Genomic DNA, 9990 nt, shown 5'->3' on the forward strand with positions numbered 1-9990 from the left:
GCGCCCGCCTGGTTGCGCGCCGCCGGCCGCCAGCAGCAGCACGCGCTCCTCCTCCCCGCCCCACTACGCCTCCGCGGCGCGCGAGAGAGCGGGAGCGAGCGCCGCCTCTGTGCTCCGAAACCCCACCACAGTGAGGGGACGGCACAGAGCGACGGGGAGGGGGAAAACAGCGATACCGACTGCACCGGGCCGAGGAACCGCCCTGCGGTGTGAGGGGGGAGCGGGTGTGTGTGACTGTGGGAGAGTGAGGGGGGAGCTACTGTGTGTGTGTGTGTGTGTGTGTGTGCACGGGGGTCAATGTGTGTGTGAGAATGTGAGTGCACGTGTGCATCCTCACAGTGTGAGACTGTGTTTATGAAGGCTTTCACCTTTGGATACTCTTGGACTTAATGAAATTGGAGTTGCAAATCCAAGGAGCTTTTGCATTTGGAATTCTCATGGAAGCTGCCCTGTTCACAGGGCAGAATTTGTCCCAGAAAAGAAAGTGTTCCTATCTGAAGCAATACCTTATTCCACAGCTCGTTTCCATTCTCCCCATCTCTCACCAACATTTTTAAACCCAAGTGTACAGGTCGGCGGTAATTATGCCGTTGTAAAAATACGCAATAGCCTGCTGTAGCATATGGTAACTCTTAATAATAGCTGTCTGCAGCTCACGCTGGCTTTTGCTGTGGAAGCCATGGGGGAGAAGGGAAAGCCAGAACTTCATGGGGGTTGAGTGCATTTGAACAGAAAATCTGTAAATCATAGAATCACAGAATGGCCTGGGTTGGAAAGGCCCACAGTGCCCATCTAGTTTCAACCCCCTGCTATGTGCAGGGTTGCCAACCACAAGATCAGGCTGCCCAGAGCCACATCCAGCCTGGCCTTGAATGTCTCCAGGGATGGGGCATCCACAGCCTCCTTGGGCAACCTGTGCCAGTGCGTCACCACCCTCTTTGTGAAAAACTTCCTTCTAATATCTAACCTAAACTGCCTCAGTTTAAAGTCATTCCCCCTTGTCCTATCACTATTTACTGTCATAAACAGCCATTCCCCTTCCTGTTTATATATCCCTTCAAGTACTGGAAGGCCGCAATGAGGTCTCCATGGAACCTTCTCTTTTCCAAGCTAAATAAGCCCAGTTCCTTCAATCTTTCTTCTCAGGAGAGGTGCTCCAGCCCTCTGATCATCTTAGTGGCCCTCCTATGGACCTGCTCCAAGAGCTCCATGTCCTTCCTGAGCTGGGGTCCCCAGGCCTGGACGCAGTACTGCAGATGGGAGTAAAAGACTCATCAAGAAAGATCTTGCCCTCATGTAATTATTGATTATTCTTATTTATTCTACAAAATACAGTAGCTACCAAAGCCTCTGCACTGACAAATCCCTGTGCCGAGAGCTTCACAAGCACACGGTATTACCTATCCCTGGGTCCAAAGGGATGACAGCCCTCTTGCAGTTTCTCCAAAGAAATGTCCAAGTTAAACATATTTTTTGATAAAATTCTTCACAAGCAGTTACCTTTTTCTCATTAAGCTGAAGAGGAATTGAACATGACTTGAGGGCTTCTCGGTGAAGTGATGACCTACCATACTTTTGGTGTTCATTTCCCAGCAGCTACAGTGGAAAAACTGACAGGAGTAGAAAATCCTCTTTCCCCCAGAATAACTCCGTATCTTTCTCTCTTCTCTGTTCCTCACTTATTTTCTTGTGATATCCTAATGGGAAAACTTTTGAGCCAGATCCACAAGACACAGAAATGTCATCTCGTTCCGCATTTCACAACTCAACATCATGTTGACTCCTCTTTCAGTCCCTTCAATTCGGGAGGCTGCCTGTTCTCCTAATAAGGAGAAAAGGCTGTGGGAATTTACACTGGCATCTTGAATGATGTCCTGACTTTACCTTCATGGCCCGTGAAAGAAAATCACTTTACTGCAAAAGTATGAAGTTCCTTATTACAGTTCAATTCAAAGCTTGAGTCCAGATCTGAGAAACATGGCAGCTCATTTCTGGCTATAACAGAAATACTTGAACACGAAGCACTTTGACAGCTCTGGAGCTTTTTGAATGTCTTCCATTCTGGCCTCCACAGCTGTTATTTGGCTATTAAAGCCCTTCAGGGAATGTGCCCCAGATGCTTGCGAACCACCTCTTGTCCAGAACTTAATCCATTTGATCCATTAGGGTCAAGGAAGAAAAAAGAAAAACCAACAAAAACCAACAGAGACATGTTGTTTAAAAGGAGAATTTAGAACTTGACTTCATCCTCTGGCAGGAATTATATCTTTCGGGTTTTTTATAACTTACGTCCACATGCCACACATAACAAAAATCCTATACCCAAGGCTGGCCATTAGAACCTTGGTCGTACAGTTCATTCTGATTGCTTTATGTCCTTCCTGAGGTGCAAAATGACTCTAAATCCTTTTTACCCATACAACAGGCAGTTACCATGCTTCAGCCAAGCATCATTCTGTTCCCACTTCAGAGCAGAGAGGAAGTGGCCCTGGTCAGGGCTGACCTAAGCTCCAGCAAATTCTGACTACTGGTGATGGGCAGCCAGGCACTATAAAATAGTGCCAAAGCTGAGTTGCTTTATGTCATGGATTATCTCGGTTTCTATCTAGCCACAGTCTTGAGGGAGCATAAAGGCTGTTTGGCATTGCTGATCAGCCCCAGCCCTCATGCTTCAGGGCTGAGCAGTTGCTTTTCACTTGAAATGGGGTTTATGACTCTACAGAGCTTTGAAGTTTGCCTTTGATGACATAGATCTTGCTCAAGCAAGTGGCTTCTCTGAAACTTGATGCTCTTCTCAGTAAAACTGCAGAAACTGGATTTACGAATATTGTGACAGTTCCCTGCTGTGCTACAGGTTGTGTGGTACAGGTGTTCCTCCAGAGTCTTTTGGTTTGGCTGGGGTTCCTGCATAGATGTTGAAGGTGTAGAGGAGCAGGCACTCCAGTGTAAAAAAAAGTGGGAATGAGTGGGTTGTAGTTTTCAGTCCCATCACAGTTCTGGATGGAAAACATAATAGAAAACATAAACAAAACAAATATCCTATAATTGCCACCACCACCGCATTACTGAAAGAATTGTCTACAGGCTGGAGTAAACTTCTCCAGCTTTTGCTTTGTCTTAAGGACTGCACGGTTTCTGGGTCTAAATTCTGAGTGTCTTCATCACTGTTCTGATGACTATTTTAATGACAGGAGGAACAGATGTACCCACATAAGAGCTTCTTCTTTGAGTTTCTTATGCCATTTCTTAGTCTCTTATGCCATTCTGGGGAATTGTTGTCGAGTACTTCAAACAAAAGACTTTGAGGCAGAATATTTTGTAAATGATGGTTTAAGCTGATTGCTGGCAGACTCTTCAAGACCGGTTGTTTTTGCCCTGCAGTTTACCTGTGTCTAACTGGCATCATCAGCTATGATCAGCCTTCAGATTGCTGGAATTCCAGACTAATTCTTTAGTTGATAACCCTTAAAATATATTGTCTTAAACACCACATAAATTATGGACAATATAGCATCAGCTTCTTTGCCATGTTTATCACCATTATTACCAATCTCATAATGATGATTTGTTTGTGCATCCAGGGGCATTCCATGCAATTTCATCATCATCAAAGCTGTGAATTTTCTGTATGAAGTTCTTTGTGTCCAGGGAATGAACTGAGGTTTTGCTTGGTTGGATTTTGGTGGTTGTTTTTTTGTGTTGGTTGGTGTTGGTTTTTTGAGGTTTCTTTGTTGGTTGGTATACAGCATAATTTCATATTTGTGCAGAAAACGTTGTTCAAAATCTTCCAAAAGATTCAGCCAAGACAGCAAAATCTGCAAGCTACGCTTGATAAGAAATTGCATAATTTTCCAAGCTATCCCAGAGGAACTCATTAAACGATCACATGGATGATTACAAATATTGAAGGTAGAATAAAAACTATTTTCTTTTAGAGGGGTGAGCAAAACCACAGCAATTAGGACAGTGTTGACTTACATGGAGAGGCAGTGTGAAAGAATAGGAGACTATACCTTCAAAGTTAAAAGACTATGCATCAGTTCCTTTGCTATTTCCGTCACTGAGGTCTGTTTGCACTTGGAATTCAGCTTCATGGGAGGAGATAATCAAGACAAATAGTATGGCTTTATTTTTAAAAGGGGTGGATAATTTCATGGCAGCTTACAACGCTGGTAACTGGGCAAGCTAAGATAATAAGGCTAATCAAATCTCATGCTCCACAGCACTAGTTCCCTGCGGGGTCAGGAAAAATCTTTCCACTATATACAACACTATACAATTAGCAAGGTTATTATTGGGGAGCAGAAATACAGCCTTCTAAAGCAACAAGCTGTAATCATTACCAGAGAACAGAGGCTGCACTCGGGCAGATAGAGAAAATAGCATTATTTTCCAATGCCACTTTTGCTTCACTTTGCTGTCAGATCCACTGTTTTAGAATTACAGTACCTTGCTTGCTAAAAAAACCCACACACACATACACAAAAAACACCAATATTTCCCCTGAACATGATTACCTAAATTCATTACTGCCTGAAATCTGTCATAAACTCTTCCACCTGTCACTGTTAGCTCAGTTCAAAAAATACCTGGCACTGAATAGACACAACAATGGTATTGATTAAGGTATTGCAGGTTGCAACTGCAGGTTGCCCTCTGGTAAGGTCACTACTGTCACAGAATTTGCTTCTCAGCGGTGGCTTGGGCAGAAAGACACAGTACCAAATGATGATCAGCTCTTAGCTAGAAGCTGAAATAACACGTGTTTGGAATATTTCATTCTGGGAGATCTACTAATTTTCTTTAATTGCCTGAACATAATGTTGTAGGTGTTCTGTCTGTATACTTGAATTTTATTTTCATTCAGTGTGTGCATCAGAGAATTTATATTAGTGGCAATTCAAAATATTTTGCTATTTTTTGCTGCAAAATTTACATTCTGTATGTGAATGTGATACTCTTTACAAGTTTCCCTTTTTGTAATTTATTTTATTCCTTACAAGGCAGAGGAAAGCCTATACTGAAAGCTTATCTTCTACGAGCTACACTTCAGATACTATGAGCCATGCTTCAGACACAAGCGGACATTTTTTTAACCCTTTACCTCAAAGATATTCATTTAAAAAGTAGTAACTGTTTTCAGATGACTTGTTCTTTGCCCCTGTGTATGACCTGTGTGCTTACTTGGCTCAGCCTTACACATTATTCAAGGGAAAAAAAGATAATAATGATAACACAAAAAAGTATAAAAATCTGAGAGGAACTTACATAAAAAATAACCCAAATAATTTCAAGCTTTCTTCACAGATGCAAAAGTGATGATTTTATTTAGGTAAAGAACATTCAGCCTGTTTCTATCCCTTGACTGCATGGCCATGAGCTGTGAATGGCTCAACTAAAAGAGATACAAATAAACTGATAAATAAATAAATAAAGACGATGTTTACTCTTTGGATCTCTGGAACAGGTTCAGTAAAGGATCTACTACCTACAGACTGAAAAATCCCCAGTCCAGGACCAAGCACAAAAACAATCCATAGAATTTGATAAAAATATAGGTAAGTTGCTGAATAAAGTACTTGGCTTAGTTATAACAGGCACAGCTAAGTCAGACGTACTCAGTACATTCTTCCCTTCATTCTTCACCAACAAGGTCTCCCAGACCTCTGTGCAAAGAGGAATACTAGAAATGGATGAAGATTATGACAAGGATTATTTGCAAGCACATAGCTCATACAGTCCAATGGAATCAGATGGTTTCTCTGGAAGAGCTGAGGGCTTGCTGATATCCTTATCCTGCTGCTGTCTGCCATCTTTGAGAAGTTGTAGGGTTCAGAGGAGGTCCCCAACAAGTGGAGAAAAGCAAATATTACACCTGTCTTCAAAAATGCCAACAAGATGATTTGGGAAGTGAATGTCAACAGTTCAGCTACACCTTAAAAGACTTCAGCAAGGTTTTTGACATTGTCTCCTATCATAGGCCAATAGGAATCTCATGGAAGTCATCCAGGATGAAGACTGAGTCCTGCACCTGACATACAGCCCTTGCACCAGTCCAGGCTGGGATGTGTCCAAGCGGAACAGCTCTGCTGAAAGGAGAGTGTTGGTAGACAGCAAGCTGAACATGGGCCAGGGGTGAAGATCCACAGCAACACGAGCCAATTTAGCAAGAGGAAGTCTGTAGATTATTACCTCCCTCTCCTTGGCACTTGTTAGACAACAGCTAAGCAGTGCCTCCAGTCTTGGGCCCCAGTACAGAACGGCAATGTATAAGCTGGAGAGAGTTCAGTAGAGGGCTGGCAAGATGACTGGGGGCTGGAGCACTCAGCTGTTGCAGAGAGGTTGAGGAAAGTGGGCTTGTCCAACCTGAGAAGGGCTGGCTTTGAGAGGGACATCACAGCAGCCTGGGTTCACCTGCAAGAAGCTTATCAGGAAGACAGAGCAGGGTTCCTCAGTGGCCCATGCCTGGAAGATGAGAGACAGAGGACAAAAATGGAAATGAGAAATCCAGGCTTGAGATGCAGAAAACCTTTTTCATTGTTAAGAACTAGAGTTTTTCAGTGTCCATTCAGGGAGGTTTTTTGTACTCAGCTGGATGAAGCCCTTAACAACCTGGTGCACTCTTGCAACTAACTGTTCCTTTGAGCATGACTAGAGACCTTGTGGGATCCTTTCACACCTGAGTTACTCAATGGTTCAATGACACAGTAAGTACAATACAGAGAAAATAGCTGTGTCTGCAGAAGGAGAAGACAGTTCTGGAACATATGGTTTATCCAGTGACTTGATAAATATTGAACTACACTGAGAGCATGGATGAGAGTTCAGGTTACAACTGCTCCTATGTGCTGTAATATGTTGGCTGTAGTTCAGTATTCCCTCTTGTTTGCTCTCATTTTGGCCTCAGCAACCTTACAGTCTTGGCTGTACACCTTCAGGAGGAATGTTTGTGTGTACTGAAGTCTTTTATGGCCACCAGCAAGTTTCTTATTTTTCCAGCCTTTCAGGTTTTCCTCTTTTCCTATCTCCTTCCTACAGAAAGAGGTCCGTGGAGTGAAAGCACCGTGAAAAAGTTCTGAAAATAATGCTTGCCAGCTCTCTTGACAACATCAGCAGTACTCATATCTGAAAATCATTTCCTTTAAAAAGTACAGAAGTTCTCCCAGCTTGTCACCCTGTCTTCAGTTACACGCAAAGCTGAAATTTCAAAACAATAATAATAATAATAAAATAAAAAAGAAATACAAATATTCTCATAGCCGCCAATGTCTCCATTATGTTGTTAAAGTGATGTCATTTATACTTACTTCAGAGTTCTCTTATACTACATGACGGCTTTAAAGCAGCCCTGGTTTAAAAAAAAATTAAGTGCCAAGAAATCTTTGTCATATTCAATAAAATCAGAGCACCAACACAGGAAATTTTAATTAAAAACGTCAAGGAAACTCGAGGGAGTCAAATCATTTGTGAACCTGAGCATATCAGAAAAGCCGTGGCTTCATGGCCCACATGAGTAGACTGACTTCATTTCCTAGCAGTGTTCTCCGCTTTATAAAAATTATTGTCAGAGAGACTATGTACTCTCATGCTTCAAGTTAAAATTAATAGTTAGCTGTGGTCAAGAAGAACTATCCCTTACAGCAGAAAAACAAGCAGTATTGGCAGCTTCAGACTGCAAATCTCTCTTCCCCAAGCTCCTTTCCCAAACTATTTGCCTGCACATCTTTTCAAGATGAAGCACCCTGCTGTTTGTATCTCCAGCTCAATGGGATACCAGCAAAAAAAACCCACAAAACTGTGTTTCTAGTGAAAATCATGTAGAATATAATCCGTCAGAAGCAAGCATTACTGACTGTTCCCTACTATCTGCCCCAGCAAAGTCATTGAAATAAACTCACAGGATCTGGCAAGGATGACATCAGCATCAGAAGATGATTCTCTGCCTGATGAGGAAATAAAGAAGAAACAGAGAAGACAAAATATGAGGTAATTATAAAGGGCATACAGTTGGGAAAGAGGAACAAAGGTAAAGAGAAATGCTGATAGGTATTTTATTTTTTAGAGAGAATTAGCTTTATTAGCAACACATTTACAGATCAAATTCTCACTTTAGACAAGGTTAACATCATGGGAAGAGTAATTAAGAAATTATTCTACTAATATTTATCTTCTAATACTCCTTGGTTCCTTTTATTCTGATATCTGTATGTTTTTAAGACTGTAATACATAATCCTAAGATTTGAGTCCATTTGTCATAAAACTATTTGAAAGAAATCCAATTGTGGTCACTGGAGAAAACAAAGCATTAAAGAAAGGAAAAAAAAAAAAAGAAAAAAAAGAAAAAAAAAACTTAAAATTGATTGTAGGAACATGTAATACAAATTTCCATTTAAAGTCTAATTATACTGCACTGGCTTAAACAAACCCCCAAACTGTACTTTTTGTAGTTAATTTCTTTCATGAAATTACTTATTATGTCAGAAAAATTGGCTCATAGGACTAATAGTATCCTTTTGTTCTGTGTTTTATGTCCACTTAAAGCACCACTTCTGCTATGAAGCACGTTTTAGAAGGCCGGGAAAGAACTGGGCCTTCTGCATCCATTTGTCCAGTTTTTTCTGAGGCAAAGGGATGGTTACTAAGTAGATGTACCGAGCTGTACAATTCATCCATAGACAAAGCTCTTGTTTCTTTTACTGCAGAGAAATTTCTGGCAGAGAAGGCAACTGAGAACAAAGCTGACATGGGGTATCACCTGCCAAAGGAGAGCTACCAACCAGTTACTTCTCGTTCTTGCAGTACAAAGACTGTTTCAGGGCTCAGTTTCTGGTTATTGGCTTAATACGTTCATGTAAGATAATATTTTTTCAGAAGACCTTGTAATGGAATTTCCACCATTGTCAGACTTCGAGAAGTGCCGCTGTCATAGCTATGGCCCATCCTGCCTTGAGGCAGGGACATGCACTATTTGACTTGTGAGAACCTTTGCATTCCTGTTTTGGTTTGGGGTCGTCTGGTTTTTTTTTTTTGTCCTTTATGGAGAATGTTTTATTAACCAAACAGGAATTACATTTATCCAGTGTTCTACCTAGCACTGGATTATTAATGTGCACAAAGTAGTTAAACATTTTAAAGAAGCTGCACCTTAAGAAGAATCTATCATCTTTTTATAGTATTTATAAATGATGTATCCTTTTCCTTATCATTTTTTGTCATGTTTATTACATCATGTTTCATCTCCACCAGGCAAGGATTATCTTCATTCTGTGTCTGAACTGAACTGTACCTATTCTGTTAAAACTCTCCTTCTTGTTGGTCCTTGGGCACTTCTGTAAATGAAACTGCTAAAAATAATAATAAATTATGTTTCTTAATTTATTGCAACACTACATAATGACCATTTTTTTGTTATTTTGTTTTTACTCTAGATTTTATCAGACTGTCTCTTTGGTGTTTCAGTGCCTTTTTGTGCCTTTCAGAAGCCCTGTATCCACCACGCTGCTTCCCGTCAGTACCTTCAATATTTCACTAAAAAAAAAAAAGAAATGGTGTAAAGCTGGGGATTCTTTTTTTAAAGCAGAAGTTAGAAGCAGCAAATGTTAGAAGTCTGAAATCTGCAGCAGAGTTAATGCTATCAGACAAGGGTGAAAATAATTGTACTTTTCTGAACAGATTGCCAGTGGCTTTTAATAATTCTTCCTTCCTACCTGGATTTTCATTTCCTATTAGAGAAATTATCGAGAAATTGAATACATATTCAATCAGAATTCAAAGTTGAGAGCAAGAATAAGCAGTCTCCCATACTACTCAAAGCGAAGCCAGATATCAGTGGTAACTACCTACCACCTTGTCCCAGGTTGGGCTTTATCCTGAGAGTCCAAATTACTTTATAAACTCACACACATGTTATGCAGAGATACTATTTAGACTACCAGTCAAAGACTGGAATCTGGAGGGGGGAGGGAGAAAGAAAGAGGACATGCCATTGA

The 9990-nt window shown here is 41.0% G+C and overlaps 1 long non-coding RNA gene across 1 annotated transcript; it reads left to right on the forward strand.

Moving 5' to 3' along the window:
• The first annotated feature begins 5464 nt into the window (after positions 1-5464).
• LOC146762125 (uncharacterized) lies at positions 5465-9489 on the forward strand. Its single transcript, XR_014943008.1, has 3 exons — positions 5465-5558; positions 5654-7986; positions 8704-9489. It is a non-coding gene; the product is annotated as an uncharacterized LOC146762125 (long non-coding RNA).
• The last annotated feature ends 501 nt before the right edge of the window (positions 9490-9990 follow it).

The sequence above is a fragment of the Coturnix japonica genome, chromosome 2 (assembly GCF_054131305.1).
Source record: "Coturnix japonica strain WE chromosome 2, WE-NBRP24, whole genome shotgun sequence".
NCBI classification, from domain to species: domain Eukaryota; kingdom Metazoa; phylum Chordata; class Aves; order Galliformes; family Phasianidae; genus Coturnix; species Coturnix japonica.